We start from the raw sequence: 20,029 nt of genomic DNA on the forward strand, positions 1-20,029 counted from the left end.
TAGAGATGCGTGCAATAAAGGTACAGCAGTTTTCATGGGTGACTTTAATTTACATATAGATTGGGCTAACCAAACTGGTAGCAATATGGTGGAGGAGGATTTCCTGGAGTGTATAAGCGATGGTTTTCTAGACCAATATGTCGAGGAATCAACTAGAGAGCTGGCCATCCTAGATTGTGTAATGAGAGAGGATTAATTAGCAATCTTGTTCTGCGAGGCCACTTGGGGAACAGTGACCTTAATTTGATATAATTCTTCATTAAGATGGAGAGTGACACAGTTAATTCAGAGACTAGGGTCCTGAAATTAAAGAATGTTAATTTCGATGGAATGAAACGGATTGGCTAGGATAGACTGGCGAATGATACTTAAAGGGTTGACGGTGGATAGGCAATGGCAGACTTTTAAAGATCACATGGATGAACTTCAATAATTACATATCCTTGTCTGGCATAAAAATAAAACGGGGAAAGTGGCTCAACCGTGGCTATCAAGTGAAATTCGAGATTGTGTTAAATCCAAGGAAGAAGCATATAAACTGGCCAGAAAAGCAGCAAACCTGAGCACTGGGAGAAATTTAGAATTCAGCAGAGGAGGACAAAGGATTTAATTAGGAGGGGGCAACTAGAGTATGAGAGGAAGCTTGCCGAGAACATGAAAACTGACAGCAAAGCTTCGATAGATATGTAAAGAGAAAAAAATTAGTTAGGACAAATGTAGGTCCCTTGCAGTCAGAATCAGGTGTTAGGGAAATTGATGGGATTGACGGTCGATAAAACCCCAGGGACTGATAGTCTGCATCCCTGAGTATTTGAGGAAGTGGCCCTAGAAATAATGGATGCATTGGTGCTCATTTTCCAACATTCTATAGATTCTAGATCAGTTCCTATGGATTGGAGGATAGCTAATGTAACCCCACGTTTTAAAAAAGGTGGGAGAGAGAAAACAGGGAATTATAGACCGGTTAGCCTGACATCGGGAGTGGGGAAAATGTTGTAATCCATCATTGAAGATGTAATAGCAGCGCATTTGGAAAGCAGTGACAGGATCTGTCCAAGTCAGCATGGATTAATGAAAGGGAAATCATGTTTGCCAAATCGTCTTGAAGTTTTTTAGGATGTAACCAGTAGCGTGGACAAGGGAGAACCAGTGGTTGTGATGTATTTGGACTTTCAAACGGCTTTTGGCCAGGTCCCACATAAGGGATTAGTGTGTAAAAATTAAAGCACATGGTATTGGGGGTAATGTATTTACGTAGATAGAGAACTGATTGGCAGACAGGAAGCAAAGAGTAGGAATAAACGGTTCCTTTTCAGAATTGCAGACAGTGACGAGTGGGGTACCTCAAGGTTCAGTGCTGGGACCTCAGCTAGTTACGATATACATTAATGATTTAGGCGAAGGAATTGAATGTAATATTTCCAAGTTTGCAGATGACACTAAGTTGGATGGCAGTGTGAGCTGTGAGGAAGATGGTAACAGGCTGCAGGGTGACTTGGACAGGTTAGGTGAGTGGACAAATGCATGGCAAATGCAGTATAATATAGATAAATGTGAGGTTACCCACTTTGGTGACAAAAACAGGGAAGCAAAATATTATCTGAATGGTGACAAATAAGAAAAGTGGAGGTGCAACGAGACCTGGGTGTCATGGTACATCAGTAATTGAAAGTTGGCATGAAGTTTCAGCAAGCGGTGAATGGCATATTGGCCTTCTTCGCGAGAGTTATTGAATATAAGAGCAGGAAGGTCTTACTGAAGTTGTACAAGGGCCACACCTTCATATTTGTGTAGAGTTTTGGTCTCCTTACCTGAGGAAGGACATTCTTGCTATTGAGGGAGTGCAGCGAAGGTTCAAAAGACAGATTCGCGGGATGGCAGAACTGACATATGAAGAAAGACTGGATCGACTAGGCTTATATTCACTGGAATTTAGAAGAATGAGAGGGGATCTCATAGAAACATGTAAAATTCTGACGGGATTGGACTGGTTAGATGCAAGAAGCATGGTCCCGATGTTGTGGAAGTCCAGGACCATGATTCTAAGGATAAGGGATAAGCAAATTAGGACCGAGATGAGAAGAAACCTCTTCACTAGAGAAATGTGAAGCTGTGGAATTCTCTACCACAGAAAGTTGTTGAGGCCAGTTCGTTAGATATATTCAAAAGGGAGTTAGATGTGACACTTGCAGCTAAAGGGATCAAGGGGTATGGAGAGAAAGCGGGAATGGGGTAATGAAGTTGCATGATCAGCCATGATCATATTGAATGGTGGTGCAGGCTCGAAGGGCCGAATGGCCTACTTTTTCACCTATTTTCTATGTTTCTATGTAATCGCAATGCAGGTCATGAAAAGTGCGTTGCCATCAAGATTGATTGGACGCAAGAGGGCACTGACATCACGGAATTACTCCATAATCTGCTTCCAAGGATACATTGAATATGGGAAAGTATAGAGACCAGGATAATCAAGAAGTCGGTGATCATTAAATCCAGAAGGAGGACATCACTTGCTTGTGAGACCTTCTTCATTCGTATGATGTGCCACAGTGCACTTGAGGTCCCGGTAATGCCCGATACAAGCACTAATACAAGGAAACAGGGAAGGGCGATGATTTTGATCTGAGCCACTTCGTCATAGGCGTTGTCCATCGAGGGCCCAGTCTGATTGGATGAGTTGATCTCCGACCAGGATCTGTTGACTTGCGTTCCAACTCTCAAAACTAACCATTTGATGTTGTGGCAAATAATAAAGAGCAACCAATCAAAATATGGGGTAAATTAAAGATATATTCTCCAAAAACAGTTGATACTGCCCTGTAAGGTTATTTGTTGTTGAAGTTATCAGTTGCTTCTCCACCATGTTAATCCGATCTCAGTGGGTTTGACTGGTTGAAGTTACCTCCTTTTTGAGGAATTAACCAGGTTGGTCGATGAGGGCCAACCATATGAAGTAATGTATATGGACTTTCGCAAAGCATTTGATAAGGTCTCACATGGCAAACTAATCACAAAAGTAAAAACTCTTGCGATACAAGGCAAAGTGGCAAGTTGGACCAAAAATTGGCTCAGAGGCAGGAAGCAATGGATAACGGTTGATGGGTGTTTTTGTTGCTGGAAAGATCTTTCCAGTGGTGTTCCACAGGGCTCAGTTCTAGATCTCAACTTTTTGTGATATACATCAATGATCTAGACTTGAATATAGGGGGTATGATTGAGAAGTTTGCAGATGATACTAAAACTGGCTATATGGTTGATAATGAAGAGGAAAGTTGCGTAATGCAGGAAGATATGAATCAACTGGTCATGGGTGCAGAATAGTGCAAATTTGAATTGAATCCAGAGAACTGTGAGGTAATGCATTTGGGGATGGCTATCAAGGAACGGGAATACACTTTAAATGGTTGCAACTGAGAAGTGTAGAAGAACAAAGGGACTCTGGATGTCCAAAGTGCATGTCCACAGATCCCTGAAAGTAATAGAGCAGGTAGATAAGCTGGTTAAGAAGGCATACGGAATGCTTGCCTTTATTAGGCAAGGCATAGCATACAATAAAGGTGGTTTATGTTTGAACTGTATAAAATACTGGTTAGGCCACAGCTGTAGTACTGGTCACGACATTAAAGGAAGGGCGTGATTGCACTCGAGAGGGTATAGAGGAGATTTAGGAGGATGTTGGCAGCAGTGGAGAATATTAACTGTGAGTACAGATTGCACAGGCTAAATTTGTTTTCCTAGGAACAGACGAGGCTGAGGGGTGAACTGATTGAGGTGTATTCATTTATGAGGGGCCAAGATAGAATAGATAGAAAGGGTCTATTTCCCATAGAAGAGGGGTCGACATACAGCGGGCATAAATTTAAAGTAATTGGTAGAAGGTTTAGAGGGCAGTTGAAGGGAATTTCTTAACGCAGAGCGTTACTGAGGTCTGGAACTCACTGGCTGAAAGGCTGGCATAGGGAGAAACCCTCACCACATTTACAAAGTACTTGAATGTGCAGTTGAAGTATCGTAACCTGCAGGGTTACGGACCAAGGCTGGGAAGTGGGATTTGGCTGGTTTGCCTCTGATTGACTGGCATAGTCACGATGGGAGGAAATGGCCTCCTTTCGTGCTGTAAACTTTTGTGATTCTATGATGTTGCTCTCTGAAATCTTTGGAAACCAGTAGATACGAGAGATCCCTGAGGGTCCAGCATGCATAATTTCACACATCAAGGACGAAACTGCATCCTGTAAATGGACGGATATGATTAAAGTTATTGAAATACTGAAAATAATGTCATCCTATACGTGAGAAAGCGAGATATCTGTGCACTGACTAATGTCTCAGTCGCTCTCCCTCCCGATGTTAACTGTATATTTACAGATGTCTCGATGCCCCCCACCCCTCTCGCAGGAAAACATATTTACGTTGACTGGTGTCTCCCAGTCTCTTGTCACTCAAGAAATGTTTGTACAGTGCTGGTATCTCTCAGTCCCTTCCCAACTCAGGGAGATTTCTGTAGACTGGCTGGTGTCCCTCAGTCCCTGCTCGCACAAGAGATATCTGTGCAGTGCCTGGCGTCTCAGTCTACTCTCCCTGAGGGAGATAGCTCTACACTGGCAAGTGTCTCTCCGTCCCTGTCCAGCATGGAGGTATCAATATATCGACAGTTTTCCTCATTCCCCTATCCCTCATGGCTATACCTGCATACTCAAGAAATATCTGGACACTGACGGGTGTCTCTCTGTCTCATGTCCTGAGGTGCTATCTGTACAATGGACGGTTTATCTCTGTCCCTCTCCTTCATGGATATATGAGAATATTGACTGATGTCGTTCAGTTCCACTCCACAGGGAGATATCTGTACATTGACTGATTTCTCTCACTCCTTCTCCATCAGGGAGAGATCTCGACATTGATTGGTATCCATATGACTTCCTCCCTCAGGGACATATCAGTACATCGACTGGTGTCTCAGTCTGTAACCCTCATGGTAATAGCTGCACAGTGTCGGGTGCCTCTTAGTCCCTGCTTGCTCAGGTAGATATCGATCGATCTATCTATCTATCTATCTATCTATCTATCTATCTATCTATCTATCTATCTATCTATCTATCTATCTATCTATCTATCTATCTATCTATCTATCTATCTATCTATCTATCTATCTATCTATCTATCTATCTATCTATCTATCTATCTATCTATCTATCTATTTATCTATCTATCGATTACTCTATAAGGGGAGATTGAGTAGACTACTCCTATATCCTCTAGAGTTACGAAGAATAAAATGTCATATAAAAACTACAAAATTCTTCCAGGGCTTTACAGAGTAGACGCAGGCAAGATCTGGCAGGAGAGTCTAGAACTAGGCTTTCACTATCTCAGGATAAATCAGGACTTAGATGAAGAGAAATGTCTTCACAGAGGTGGGTGATTCTTTGGAATTCTCTGCTCAAGAGGGCAGTGGAGGCATACTCGTTCAGTAAGTTCAAGGCAGATATCGATAGATTGTCGAATAATAAGTGAATCAAGGGATTCTTGATAGTGCTGGAAAGTGCAGTTGAGGTACAAGATCAGCCATTACTTTACTGAAGGGCGGAGCAGGCTCGTGGGGCCAAATGGCCTCTTACTGCTCCTATTTTTTATGTTATTATGTATCCCTGCATTGTGCCTCACTGATTTTCAATTGAATATGATTTCTGATGTGACTCGTAATGTACTTCCACGGTTTTAAGGACTGTTGAGATAGTGTCCACTTGATCCTGAGACATAGCGTCACATCCAGCAACAAGCAAAGGAGATGAAGGTCGGTCTGATTCAGACTGGATGGGGAAGTTGTTTACATTCTTTAATTACAGTGTGCCAAATGTACATTTATCAAGTGTCCGTACACCCTGCGGTTTCCATCTCCTGACCCTCGCCCCTCTCCTGCATTATGTTATTGCAGATCCCGCTCGCCAGTCCCACCATGCAGTGTATTACATGGCAGTACAAAATGAGATTTCCATAACTTGATTTTGAAAGTGTAACGTTTCCACACACACAAATCGAACTGCAAACAGCGCTCAACATTATATTTACCGATCTACCGAGCTATCTGTCTATCCTATCAATATCTATCTTTCAATCTGTCTCTATATCTATAGATTCTTCTAGCCCTTTCTGTCTATCTGTCTAACTATCTATCTGTTAGTCTGTCTGTCAGTCTGTCTATCAGTCTGTCTGTAGGTATATCTGTCTATCTATCTATATATTTATCAGTCGATCTATGTAACTATCAATCTATTCGGCTGTCTGTCTATCTTTCTATCTGCCTATCTGGCAGATTATCCCTCTCTCTTTCTATCACTCTATCAATCAATCTATCTATCTATCTATCTATCTATCTATCTATCTATCTATCTATCTATCTATCTATCTATCTATCTATCTATCTATCTATCTATCAATCCATCTCTAGATCGAGGAATTTATCTCTTTTTCAATATCTTGATTCGTTTATAATTGTAGCGCCCCCTACTGCTTTCTTAATTTTTTAACGCATGGAATGTCATGTTCTTTAATAATTGTTGCGCCCCCTGCTGCCCTCTGACTGATTTGCCGCAAGACAAACGACGCTCTGTACAAATTTAGCACCGCCTACTGCCATCTGACAGATTTAGTGCAAGAGAACGGACACTCTACAAACAAAGATACGAGCATACATACAATGATGGAAAGGTTAAGACCATCTGGTCCATTGAGCCTGTCCCACGCCGCCCGAAAAGATGTGATCTCCTGGAAATAGCAAAAATCTGATTAAAAACCCAGGCCAATTTTGGAGAAGAAATTTGGCAAATTCTTCTCTGATCCATCTAGGTGATCGAAACTAGTCCAAGTGATCACTCTGGCCTTGAATTTCCTGCAGTACATACCTTCTGTAACATGTGATCTCTACCGCAGCCAGAAACAAATCCAGCTTTCACTTGAGGAATTCAGTGAGTCTGCATTCATTACATGAAATGACAGATTGTACAATGGTCTACTATCTTCTGGGAAAAGATCCACCTCCTGACATCTAACCTAGATCTAGTCCAAACAACTGAAATATGTGATACCTGGTCCTACCTAACCTATTTAATTGAAATAAACTATCGACTGGAAAACCTTCTATTTCCTTCATTATTTTAAAACCTCAATCAGATCCCCCCTAAGTCTATGCTGATCTAAGGAATTGAGTTCCAACTCTTTCAACCTATCTTGGTAATTAAAATGCTTTATACTTGGAAATAGCCGAGTGACCCTCTTGTTCTCCTTTTCAGAGCGTCAATATCACCTATCATGTGAGGAGGACAACACTGGACACAGTATTCAAAGCTCGGTCTGACTAAGGCCTTGTTCAAGGACAAAACAGTACACGTCCTATTATAATCAAATGTCCTTTGGATACACCCCGATGCCTTATTTGCTGTAACTATCACTGCACAGCATTGCTCATGTACCTTTAAGGATGTATGTACTAGAATGCGCAATTCTATTTCTATCTGCGCCAAATTTAATACCTTTCCCTGGAGGGTGTAAGAATGTGAACATTTGCCCTACCCACATGCATAAATATGCACTTATCTAAGTCGTACATCATTTTCCAGACTTGAGCATAATCTACCAGCACATTCAGATCTGCCTGAAGCAGTCGAGCATCTGCTATAATTCAAAATCTCACTCAGATCTTGGTATCATCTGCAAATTTAAAAGTTTTGCGCGCAATCCCAAAATCTAGATCATTAATACAAATAGTAAAACACAATTGTCCCAACACTGTCCGCTGCCAGACACCACGGGTGACTAGTCTACAATCAGATTCAAATCCATCAATTATTACTTTTTACCAGTGTCCTGCCAGCCAGTTCTGAATCCAACTCAATATATTTCAACGTTTACCAGAGGCTCCGATCTTATACAAAAGCCTTTTGTGCGGTACTTTTTCAAAATGTTTTGGGAAATCTGAGTGGACAATGTCTGCTGGGCTTCCCTGATCCACAAACTTCGTAACTGTTTCAAAAAATACAATTAGATTTGCGAGATATTACCTCTTTTGTATGAAGTCATATTGGTATGCCTAAAATGTCCCTCCCTATCCAATATTCTTAAATCCCTTATGGTTGCTTCAAACATCTTACCTATTACTGATGTTAAACTGATGGGCCTATAGTTGCCCGGGTCTGTCTTGTCACCTATTTCAAAAATGGGGTCTGCATTAGTCTCCTTCCAATCTGTAGGAAACATTCAAGAGAGCAGTGAGCTATTAAAAATACAGGCCAGGAGCTCTCACAGCTCATGTCCTATCTCACAGAGGACCATCAGGCGGATATCATCCAGCACGGATGCTCTATCTATTTTCAAGTTCTTAATTATTTTTACCCTAACGTTTTTATCTTTGGTAATGCTGCTAACAAAATTAGTAGAATTAAATTCTAATATTCGAGCATCATTTTCAAGGGTGAAGACTGATGCAAAGTACAAATGTAATATTTCCACCATTCTTAGTGAATCCTTTGCAACCTGCCCTTGAACACCCTTCAGTGGACCAATACAGTCTTTGATAAGTCTCTGATTCACCACGTAAAGAAAAATGCTGATCCCATTACTGCCACAGTTGTCTACAAACCATTAGTCCATTAGTGTTTGATGATATAATAACAGCCATCATTTTCTTTAGCTGTTTCCTGGATTCAACCCTGTTTATTTGAGTATTACATGTTTTAATTGATAATAAAAACGTTTCTGTTTACATCTTATTTGTCTGTCTAGTTTTACCATCCCGATTATTGATTTATCGGATGATGAGGGATGTGGTTTATAATATTAGCACCCCTTCTGCCGTTTGACGGTTTGCTGCAGAACAAGGGGTGCTCTGTCCAATGGTAGCACCACCTACTTCCCTATGACTGCTTTATTGCAGGATGAGAGACAAAAGTTATCATTAGATCGCAACAACTGCTTTCTCCCACTGAGATAATTTGGGTCCGATTAAGGAACATAACAAACATTAGAAATAGGAGCAGGAGTAGGCCCTATGCCTCTCGAGCCTGCTCTGCCATTCAATAAATTCAAGATTGATCATCGAACTCAACTACACTTTCCTGCACAATCTTCATATCCACAGATTCCCCATAGACTCCAAAAATCTATCTGCCTCAGTCTTGAATATATTCAGAGATATGAGGCCGAGAATTCAAAAGATTCAGAACCCTCTGAGTGAAGAAATTCCTCCTCATCTCGATCCTAAATGGGCTTCCCCTTATCCTGAGACTGTGCCCCATAGTTCTAGAGAAAACACCAGGAATTGAACTCGGACCTCCATGCTGTGTATGGTTTTATGGCATCTTCGAATGTCCAGATGGAGATTTTCATTTTATTTTCCTTAGAAAGATACGGAAGTCTTTTTTCCCCTTCCACATGGTGCAATATTCATTGGAAGTTATTCTAATGTAGAAAAGGTGAGCTCGAAAATGGCTGCCTTAATTTGTTTGTTTCAATGACCATAGCTAACAATAAAATTGCACAATCTGATTGGCTCACTAGGGATTAACATTCGGTATAACTAAGGGATCATTAGAATGAGCCACAACTCATGTTGGAGCTACTGTCTGCAGCAATTCTTTTCTCACTGAGAATGCACGCCCCTGGAAACAGTCCAATACTTTCCATTTACTATCCGCTTCTCGCTGCTATCATTGCAAGTCATTACAGCAAGTCATTGGTTGTTAAGGTTTCTGCTGATATTCTGCGTCTTTACCCGTTTTGACATTTTGTGTTTCGAGATTTTGCTTCACAGCCGCTTTGTTCATTGTGTTCTAATGAAAGATCACTGATCTGATGCATTAACTCATTTTCTCTTTCCACAGATGTTGCTTGATCTTCCAGGTTTTCTGTTCTCATTTCAAATCTCCCTGAGTCAGAGTATGTGTCTTTTGTATCCCTGTTCATTGTGAAATTTTATTGGAATTGTAAAGTTCCCCGGTGTCCAAAGCAAAATTTATTACAACATCATTCTGCATCAGCGTGACTTCTTGTCCCAGATCTATATTCGCACTGCCTTCAGCTAACAATCTCTGTTCAAGTCCAAAAGTCGTTATTTTTAAAAAGTAAAAATCGTGTGACTAATGAAAAAATATGAAGTGAACCGATGCAACAATGATCGGTCAATAATTTGTGTCTTGATATGTATTTCCCGCCACTTTTCATCAGTGCAGTTAATTCTGGTGATCAAGCACTGGTTCACAAATGCTGTCTACGGACAAATGTCCAGAAATGATGCCTGTAAATGTTTATTAAAATGCATCTATTTCTGAATATTGCGTTGAAACGATACGAAAATCAGCTGTGTAGTTGATAATGAAGAATAAAGGTGCGGACAGCAGGAAAATGTCTATCAACGGGTCAGGTGGGCAGAACAGTGGCAAATTGAATTTAATCCAGAGGTTTGTGAGGTAATGCATTTGGGGAAGGCTGACAAGGAAAGGGAATACACATTAAATGGTAAACTGAGAAGTGTAGAGGGACAAAGAGACGTTGGAGTGCATGTCCACAGAACTCTTTTTTTGGGAGAAAATTAACACATGAAATCAGTAAATCGTGTCCCCCCGATCTGGGCGGCGCACCAACATTTCCAAGGCACTTTTTTTTTCGTAAGTTTTTTTTTGGGCACTAAAATCTTATTTTTTTTTCTCCAAGTGCCCCCTATAAAAGGGGAGGGGGACACTAAAAACACCGGCAATTGAAACAAATTAAACTTTAAAATATAAAATCAAATTAAAATTTGGTTGCCGGGCGTGACGATGCACTCCATTCCCTCCGGCGCCCACCTCTCGTGGAAGGCCACGAGCGTACCGGTGGACATCGCATGCTCCATCTCCAAGGACACCCTGGCACGGATGTATGCGCGGAAGAGAGGCAGGCAGTCAGGTTGTACGACCCCCTCGACCGCCCACTGCCTGGACCGGCTGATGGCACCCTTGGCCGTGCCCAGGAGCAGTCCTACGAGGAGGCCCTCGGACCTACCCGCTCCCCTCCGCACAGGGTGTCCAAGGATCAGGAGTGTGGGACTGAAGTGCAGCCAGAATTTCAGGAGCAGCCCCTTTAAATAATAAAAAAGGGGCTGCAACCTCGCGCATTCCATAAAAACATGGAACACGGACTCTTCCAGACCGCAGAAATTGCAGGCGGACTGCGAGCCCGTGAACTGGTTTAAAAATTTATTGCACGGGACTGCTCCGTGCACCACCCTCCATGCCAAATCCCCGATAAATACTGGAAGGACTCCCGCGTCGAGTGCCCTCTATTGGTGACCCCCGCCTCCTCCGGACGGCAAGATGGTACGCCATGGCGTGTCCGGATGGCAGACGAGGATGGCAAAGTTGAGAGTGTGCAGGAGCAGCCCGTACAGGAAACCCCTCCGCACGGAACTGAAAGGCTCGGAGGGGATTTCCTCGAGGCGGCTCAAGTTGTGAGGCGCCGGCTCCCGAGGGAGGTTCCAGGGTTTGGCGCCGATGAGGAATTCCGTCCGGACGTGGGTCAGTTCGGACGGGATCTCCCCACGTGCTTGAGCCTCCTCGATGCATCTAATGGAGTCAGGGTCCAGAGCTGTTTTTAGCGACTCAATGGCATTGGCCGCGTGGCGGACGTTGGTGGAATTTAGGCGCCACGCCAGCATGTCTGGCGCCATCCAGCCCGCTCCTTCGCCATCGAGCAGGTTCCTAACCCTGGTCACCTCACCAGCCACAGCTCTCTCGTCCGACCGCCACCAAAAACCTCGGTCGTGGAGATACGGATTCCCGAGCAGCGGCTCCTGCAGGACGGCCGCCACTCCAGCCGGTGGAGAGCTGCGCTTGGTGGAGACTTTGTTCCAGACCGTGGTGAGTTCCTTGTAAAAGACAGGCATCTCCTGGAAGGCGGTCCTGACGCCCCCCAAGCTCACAAACAGGAGCTGCGTGTCGTAGTTGAGGCCGTGCTGCTGGCGGAAGAAATACGTCGCCAGAGCACGCCACCTAGGAGGGGGCTCGACGAAAAGGTATCTCTGCAGGGTCTGAAGACGGAAAGTCGCGAGCTGCGTGCTGACGCACACCAACGACTGACCGCCCTCCCCAAGCAGGAGAATCAAGACCGCGGCAGAGACACAGTGCTTCCTGTTGTTCCAGAAGAAATCCACCAGCTTCTTCTGTATCTTGGTGACAAACGCAGGGGGAGGGGTCAAAGTGGCCAGCCGGTACCACAACATGACTAGCGCTCGACCCCTGTAGGACAGCACTCGGAGCAGTACTGTCCAGCACCCTAGGCGAGCGGCGAACTTGGCCTCCAGCTCTTGCCAGTTCGCTGGCCAGGATTCCTCGTCGGGGCTAAGGTAGACTCCCAGATAGAGGAGATGGGTCGTGCTCCAGGCAAAAGGCCTGAGCTCCTCCGGCAGGGAGTCCACCCGCCACTGACCAACCAGGAGTCCGGAACATTTCCCCCAGTTGATGCTGGCGGAGGATGCGGCCGAGTAAATCTCCCGGCACTCACGCATCCTCCGCAGGTCAGCGGGATCCTCTACCGCGAGGAGCACGTCATCGGCGTAAGCCGAGAGGACGACCTCCACGCCCGGCCCTTGCAGAGCCAGTCCCGTCAACCTCGTCCGCAGGAGGCGCAGGAAAGGCTCCACGCTGATGGCATATAAATGGCAGGACATGGGGCATCCCTGGCGCATCCCTCTCCCAAAGCCAAGGGGCGCCGTCAAGAACCCGTTTACCTTTATCAGACACTCTGCAGCGGCGTGCAAAAGTCGGATCCGGGCGACGAAATGCGTGCCAAACCCGAAAGCGCGCAGAGTCCCGAACAGGTAGTCGTGATCCACCCTGTCGAACGCCTTATCTTGGTCGAGAGATAGGAAGGCGACCGACAGACCAGCCTCCTGGGAATGATGGATGAGGTCCCGGACCAGATGGATATTATCGTGAATTGTCCGGCCAGATACCGTGTAGGACTGGTCGGGGTGGATCATGAGGTCCAGCACGGCACCAAGGCGAGCAGACATCGCCCTGGCGAAGATTTTGTAGTCCGTGCTGAGGAGGGAGACTGGGCGCAAGTTCTTAAGGAGGCGGAGATCGCCCTTCTTCGGCAGCAGGACGATGACTGCCCTGCGCCAAGAGAGGGGCATCTCCCCGGTCGCCAGACTTTCCCCCAGGACCCGCGCATAGTCGCCCCCCAGGACGTCCCAGAATGCCCTGTGGAACTCCACGGTCAGCCCGTCCAGCCCCGGGGCTTTTCTCCTCGAGAGACGGGCGAGGGCGCCGGTCAGCTCCGCCAAGCTTAGCGGAGCTTCCAGATTTTCGGCGCCCTCCGGGCTGACCTTCGGCAGGTCCTCCCACAAAACTCTACGCGCTTCATCGCTGGACGGATCCGGAGAAAGCAGAGCCCCATAATATTCACGGGCCGTGTTGTTGACGCCCTCCGGATCCGAGACGAGAGAGCCGTCGTCGGCCAGCAGCGTCAAGAGCTGCTGACGGACACTCTGCTTTTTTTCCAGAGAGTAGAAGAAGGGGGAGCCACGGTCCAGATCCCGCAGGAACCGGATCCGCGACCTCACGAACGCGCCTCGGGACCCGACGAGCTGCACGTCCTTCAGCGCGGCCTTCTTCACTTCGTACACCATCGGCAGTCCGGGTCCTCAACGACTTGACCGAGACGGGACTCCAGGTCGAGCACCTTTTTTTCTAGGCGCCCGACCCTGGCCGCCCGCCTCTAGGTCGACCCCCTTGCGTACTCTTGACAGAAGACGCGTATATGAGCCTTGCCCACGTCCCACCACAGCCTCAAGGAGGGGAAGCCCCCCTGCTTCCTCCTACAGTCGGCCCAGAAACGACGGAACGAGTCCTGGAACCGCACGTCCTCCAGCAGCTGGTTGTTAAAATGCCAGTACGTGGACCCCGTCCTCGTGTGGAACGAAGCGAGCTCCGCCCACACCAAGTGTTGGTCCGAACACAGCACCGGTCGCATGGAGGCCGCCGGGACGCAGGAAACGTACGCCCGAGACACGTAAAGGCGGTCGACTCTGGACCATCCCACTCTAGGCCTCACCCAAGTAAAGGTGCTGGAGTCGGGATGGAGATTTCGCCAGACGTCCACCAAGTCGAAGGACCCGACCAGGTCCCACAACTTCTCCATCGCCGTCATGCTCTGCGGGGCACCGGAGTGGTCCCTCGCCGAGAGGGTGCAGTTAAAATCCCCCCCGAGGACAATGCAGTCACCGACGTCGACGGAGCCAAGAAGAGCGGACACCTCTTCGAAGAAGCGCGTCTGCTGCGGTCCGGGCTGAGGGGCGTACACGTTCACGAGATAGAGCGGCACGTCCCCCAGGCGAACCGTGACGTGCAGCAAGCGGCCGGACACGGGCTCCTCGACCACCAAGATCTCCGGCTGAAAATGCGGGGCCAACAAGATGGCCACCCGACAAGAAGTGGTAGTGAGGTGGCTCATGCGGACCTCTCCTTGCCATTCCAGGAGCCACGTGGCTTCGTCTCCTGGAACGGTGTGTGTTTCTTGCAGGAAGCACACCGCATATTTCCCCTCACGCAGGAGCGAAAAATTGTTAAATCAACGGTGTGCCCCTCTGCTGCCATTGATGTTGAGGCTGGCTATGGTTATCTTCATGACAAAAGCATAATGCAACCTCTACCTAACCTATTGTGGGGGGGGTGAGTGGAGTCCTTTGTTGACCTTTACTCCTTCAGCAGCCCAGCGAGGAACTTTTTGAGCCGGCGCAGCTCAAGGCCTTGCGCCTTTGATAAGGGCACGCACGCGGCCATGGTTTTAGTGGCGATGCGGACGGAAGCGATGAGCAATCCCGGCTCGGACCATCTTTCCCGGGCCAGATGGGCTTGGTCGCGGCGACCCTGGCTCTGGGCCAAAAAGTCCCGGAGTTCCTCTACGGGAATGAGGGGGGACTCAGCGGCGGGCACGAGGAGATCCACCGCCTCACTGGCGATGGACTCGAGATCTACACCCGCGTCCTCCACCGAGTCCCCGTCCCCCTCCGGGTGGTCACCGCTAGCAGCCGGCCCGTGGACCGCACGAGGTACGGCAAACGGCCCGGCCGCTCCATCCGGCCCTGGCTCTGCTCCGATCCCACCCCCAGGATCGTCGACAGAGGAGTCTCCACTGGGCTCTGTTAAAAGTGGTGCTGGGTCAGGAAGTGACAGCGGAAGGGGATCCTCCCCCTCCCCAGGAACCGGGGAACACGGAGAGACCTGGCCAAAGTAATGTTCCAGGTCCTCCAAGTACCCCAGCTTCAAAGTCGGGGGCGAGGGTTGTTGTTCTTCCCCCTCCCCGCCGCCACCCCCCGGCCCAGCGTGTACAGATTCATAAAAATTGTTGATACTGTGTATTTCCGCCGAGTCGAGCAAGTCCCGGGGGAAGTTGGATATTGGCTGGGCGGGCTCAGGTTCGGCATTTTCGGCCCCGCCCACCTCAGTCCCCGGGACGCTCGACCCGGCGGCAATGAAATCCACCGCTGGCCCCACGCCCCCCACGACAGGCAGATCTTCCACGCCATCCCCGGGAGGCAGAGGCTGGGCAGCCTCGACTCTCTCACCCTCCCCGGGGACAGATTCCTCCTGCCTACGGCGCAGTTTGGAGGCGCTCGTGGGGGACGCGGGACACGCGGCAGGCACCGACTCCTCCACGGAGGGATGTTGTTCCCCCTCCGCCTCATTGGAGCGGCGCCTCCTTTTGTTCCTGGGTGAGCGCGGAGGCAGGGAGACCTCCATGTCTGCCGAGGCCTCCCGCTCCACCACCCTCCTTTTTCTTTTCTTGCCCGCGCCCGAGCCCCTCTGTGATACTGGTGAAGGGCTTGGGCATGGGCTCAGGGCACCCCGCGCTCGCCGATGTCAGGGTTGGGCTGAGCGCGGTGTTCAAGCTGTCTGGCGCACTGAGGGGACCCGCCTCGAGATGTTTTGCCTTCCTCCGCACCTTCTTTCCGATCGGACGCTCTCCCTCTCCCCCCGCTGGAGGCATTGAAAACAAAGGCCCCCGACGATGACCGCGCACCCACAGCTCCCGGCACGCGGACGCTACTAGGGGGAGTGGTGGCGGCGGCGCCAGCCTTGGCCGCCTTCGGTGGTTTGGCGGCTTTGGAGGCGGAACAGTTCTTGCGAACGTGCCCCACCTCGCTGCAGGCATGGCACCGCACGCCGTCCGACGTCCAAAAGACGCGGTAGGCTGTCCCCTCATGCACCACATTAAAATTGCCCTCCGTCGTCTCCTCCCGCGCCAGCCGGACAAAGAGCTGGCGGCGGAAGGAGAAAACGTGGCGCAGGCTGCTCTCCCTGAGGCCGAGCGGTATGGGGTTGGTCCCCGACCTTACCTCCCCCAGTTGGTGTAGGTGAGGGAGGAGGAGCTGAGCGAGAACAAAGGGCGGGACTTTTGATATGATGACCCTCTGCGCGGTGGCCTCGAGAGGGTCCACCGGCAGGAACGTCCCGCCCACCGTGAGCCCCTTTTCGAGGGCCAGGGACACCGCCCGCTCTGACCCCATGAAGAACACGGCCTTCCCAGACATCTTGGAGGCTGTGACAATGGCCGAGGGGCCGACTACCCCAGCCATCGCCCGCACGCACTCTTCAATGCTCATTGTGGGGTGAGTGTAGCTCTTGACCCCGTGTTTTTTTGTTATCAGAATGAATGGTGGCAGGGCAGCAGGAGGCGCAGGAGGCGCAGGAGGCACCGTGGATGTGGACGCCGCCTGCGCATATGTCCTAGCTGGCCCTGCCACCAGCGTGGATGGGGTCGCCATCACGGGGTCCCTTTAAGGGCTACACCCACCCCAAAGTCACAGGCCTTAATAGTCTTTAATTGGCCTCGTTGGTGTTTTGAGCAGAGGGAGCTCTAAAAGAGTCACACCTCTCCCCTAGTTCCCGAATGGGGAGGGGCCTTGCTCTCTCTGCTCAGTTGTCTTAATTGTTTTATAATTAGGAGCAAAGGGCTCTCACAGAGAGAGGGGAGAGACAGAGAGAGAGAGAGAAAGAGCGAGGGGGGTATGAAAGAGGGTAGCTGCGAGGGCAGGTCTCCCCTCACAGTGATGGGTGGGTGTTTCTTGGGGTACACTCCCCAGATGGCAAAAAACACAGTCTTTGTAGAATGGTCTTCGGGTGGGGGGAGAAGATGTCATCACCTGGGTTAGCTGGAGCCACCCAGGCACACACTCCCAACGATGTTTAATAGGGTAATTAGTACTACTTCAGCCAGGTAGCTCCAGCTATCCCAGGCTAGGCAATGAGGGAGGTGTGATTCAGTGGTGTGTGGGGCCTAGCTGTAAGCAAGACCCCCACACACACTTCCACACACACACACCCGCCGCGATGTTCCGGCCCTCGAAATGTTTTCTTTCCTCCCCCCACCGATACAATAAAGTCTTTCGGGGAATGCACCAAAACACACCCACCTGTCGAAGATTGTCGAAATGGCTCTCCCTCCTTCCACACTGGATGGTGTTTTCTCAGGATGTTCTTTTCCCCCTCTCTCCAACTCTCTGTAGTAGCAATAAATGATACATTTTCTGCTCTCCTCCTCTCCCTCTGGACCTTGAATTGTAGTAAGCCAGCCCTCTCCTTCTCTTCCTGGGCTGGTCTCAGGGTTCACTCTCGGCCTTCCAGACAGGAGCTTCAGCAGGGAATTCCTTCTCTCACAGCAGCAATGCTCCAACTGATTAGGCCACGCCTCCAAAGCTCCACCATTGGTCCACAGATTCCCTGAAAGTAACAGGCCAGGTGGATAAGGTGATTAATAAGGCATAATTAAAGCTTGCATTTATTAGCCGCGGCATAAAATACAAGAGCAGGGGGGGCTTATGCTTCAACTGTATAAAACACTGGTTTGGCCACAGCTGAAGTATTGCGTGCAGTTCTGGTCACCGCATTGCAGGAAGGAGATGATTGAACTGGAGATTTACGAGCATGTTGCCGGTAGTGGGGAATATTAGCCACGAGGACAGATTGGATAGCCTGGATTTGTTTTTCTTGGAACAGAGGGGAAACTTCATTGAGGTGTATAAAGTTATGACGGGCCGAGATATAGTGGATAGAAAGGGTCTATTGCCATTAGCAGAGGGATCAACAACTAGGATACATCAATTTAAAATAATTATTAAAAGTTTTAAAGGGGATTTGAGGGGAATTTCTTCATGCAGTGTTGTGGTGGTCTGGAACTCACTGCCTGAAAGGATGGTGGAGGCAGAACCCCTCACCACATTTAAAAAGTACTTGGATATGCAACATATGTGCCATAACCTGCAGGATTACAGACCTAGAGCTGGAACGTGTGATTAAGCTGGATAGCCTCTTGTTGGTCGAGGGCCTTAAATGGCCTCCTTCCGTGCTGTAAACTTCTATGACTCTATTAGTCTATATGATCGAATTTCTGAACTGATTTAATGATTGCATGATTGACGTGTGATTTTAGCCATGCATTTAATGAAGGGATATTCTGCGTCAGTAAATGGTTGACAATCAGTGAACGATAAACAGTTTAAGTCACGAAGCTGCACCTAAAACTCCATGGCCTGTTCTCAGTGTCCTGCTCCTCATTCATTGCTTCAGTCCGCCCTCGCTCCTTCACATTCGCTGTTCCCGCTTCCCTTCCTCAAACACTATTCAAATCTTAACAGATCAATCTCTGCCGACAGGTAACTGAATAATTCCCATTGCGAGGTGAAGTATCTAAGACTGAAATATGATCAAAATAAATAAACATCAAGGAGGAGTGATACATAATGTTACTGATTTCTTTTCTGTCTCTTTCTTGCAGCTAACTTGGTGACAATTGTGATCCTGTCCCGAGGAAAGTGCGGTCTTTCCAGATGTATCACTTGGTACCTGCTGTCCATGGCAGTGGCAGATCTCCTGGTCATTATCACCGCTGTGATATTAAACCGGATCAGTGGAATTTATCTTCAATTTAGTCTGCTGTCCACCACTCCAGGCTGTACTATAACATCTATCCTAATTTATGTCGCCACGGATAGTTCCGTCTGGTTAACGGTCGCTTTCACCTTCGATCGATTTGTGGCCATATGATGCCAGAAATTGAAACAAAATATTGCACTGAGAAAAATGCGGCTCTGATTATAGTCATGGTCGGTTCCCTGAGCTGTTTAAAAAACATTCCTTCTTATCTCACATATGGACCTATGTTCATAACTGACAATGTCCCGTGGTTATGTAACATCAAAGTAATATTTTATACTTCTCCTCTATGGATAGTATATGACTGGCTTGACAGAATTTTAACGCCATGACTCCCCTTTCTCCTGATATTGCTGCTCAATGCTCTGACCGTCAGACATATTCTAGCGACCAGCAGAGCCCGCAGGAGGCTCCGGGCCCATAGCAGTGGAGAGAATCAAAGCGACCCAGAGATGGAGAGACGGAGAAAGTCCATCGTTTTACTCTTTACCATCTCAGGCAGATTCATCCTATTATGGACAGTGTACGTTGTAAATTTCTTGTATGTCCGAATTACAAAGAATAATTATTTCTCAGGTTCCAATTTCAAAGACCCAAAATGTATTCTCCAAGAAACCGGAAATAGTCTTCAGCTTTTGAGTTCCTGCACAAACACGTGTATTTATGCAGTGATCCAGAGTAAATTCAGAGAGGAGTTAATGGATGCGCTGAAATATCCAATGAATCTCTTTATAAAATTAATCAAATTATAAAAATGTATTTTCGTGTTAATTCTGCATAATATCACACCCAGTGGGCCATCCTGTCCTGTCAGTTCTGAACCAGCTTTGTCCAGCTCCATCAGCCCAAATAACATGGCCCATCTCGACATCCAAGTCTGAGAAATCGAATATCTCGACATCCACATGCGCGATATCGTATATCTTGACATCCATGTGTGAGAAATCGTACAACTGATTTGCGTGTAATTAAGATTATATTTTAATCAGAGGGCCTTATTTCAGTACTGCCGGCGGTTTGTTTCCTCAGAGTAGTATTATCATACGAATGCTAGCAAATACTTT

General features: G+C 47.9%; 1 pseudogene; it reads left to right on the forward strand.

The window, feature by feature from the left end:
- Positions 1-17,932: 17,932 nt before the first annotated feature.
- On the forward strand, positions 17,933-19,717 carry LOC139235410 (probable G-protein coupled receptor 139; annotated as a pseudogene).
- Positions 19,718-20,029: the final 312 nt, after the last annotated feature.

Source organism: Pristiophorus japonicus, chromosome 23 (assembly GCF_044704955.1).
Source record: "Pristiophorus japonicus isolate sPriJap1 chromosome 23, sPriJap1.hap1, whole genome shotgun sequence".
In the NCBI taxonomy this organism is placed as follows: domain Eukaryota; kingdom Metazoa; phylum Chordata; class Chondrichthyes; family Pristiophoridae; genus Pristiophorus; species Pristiophorus japonicus.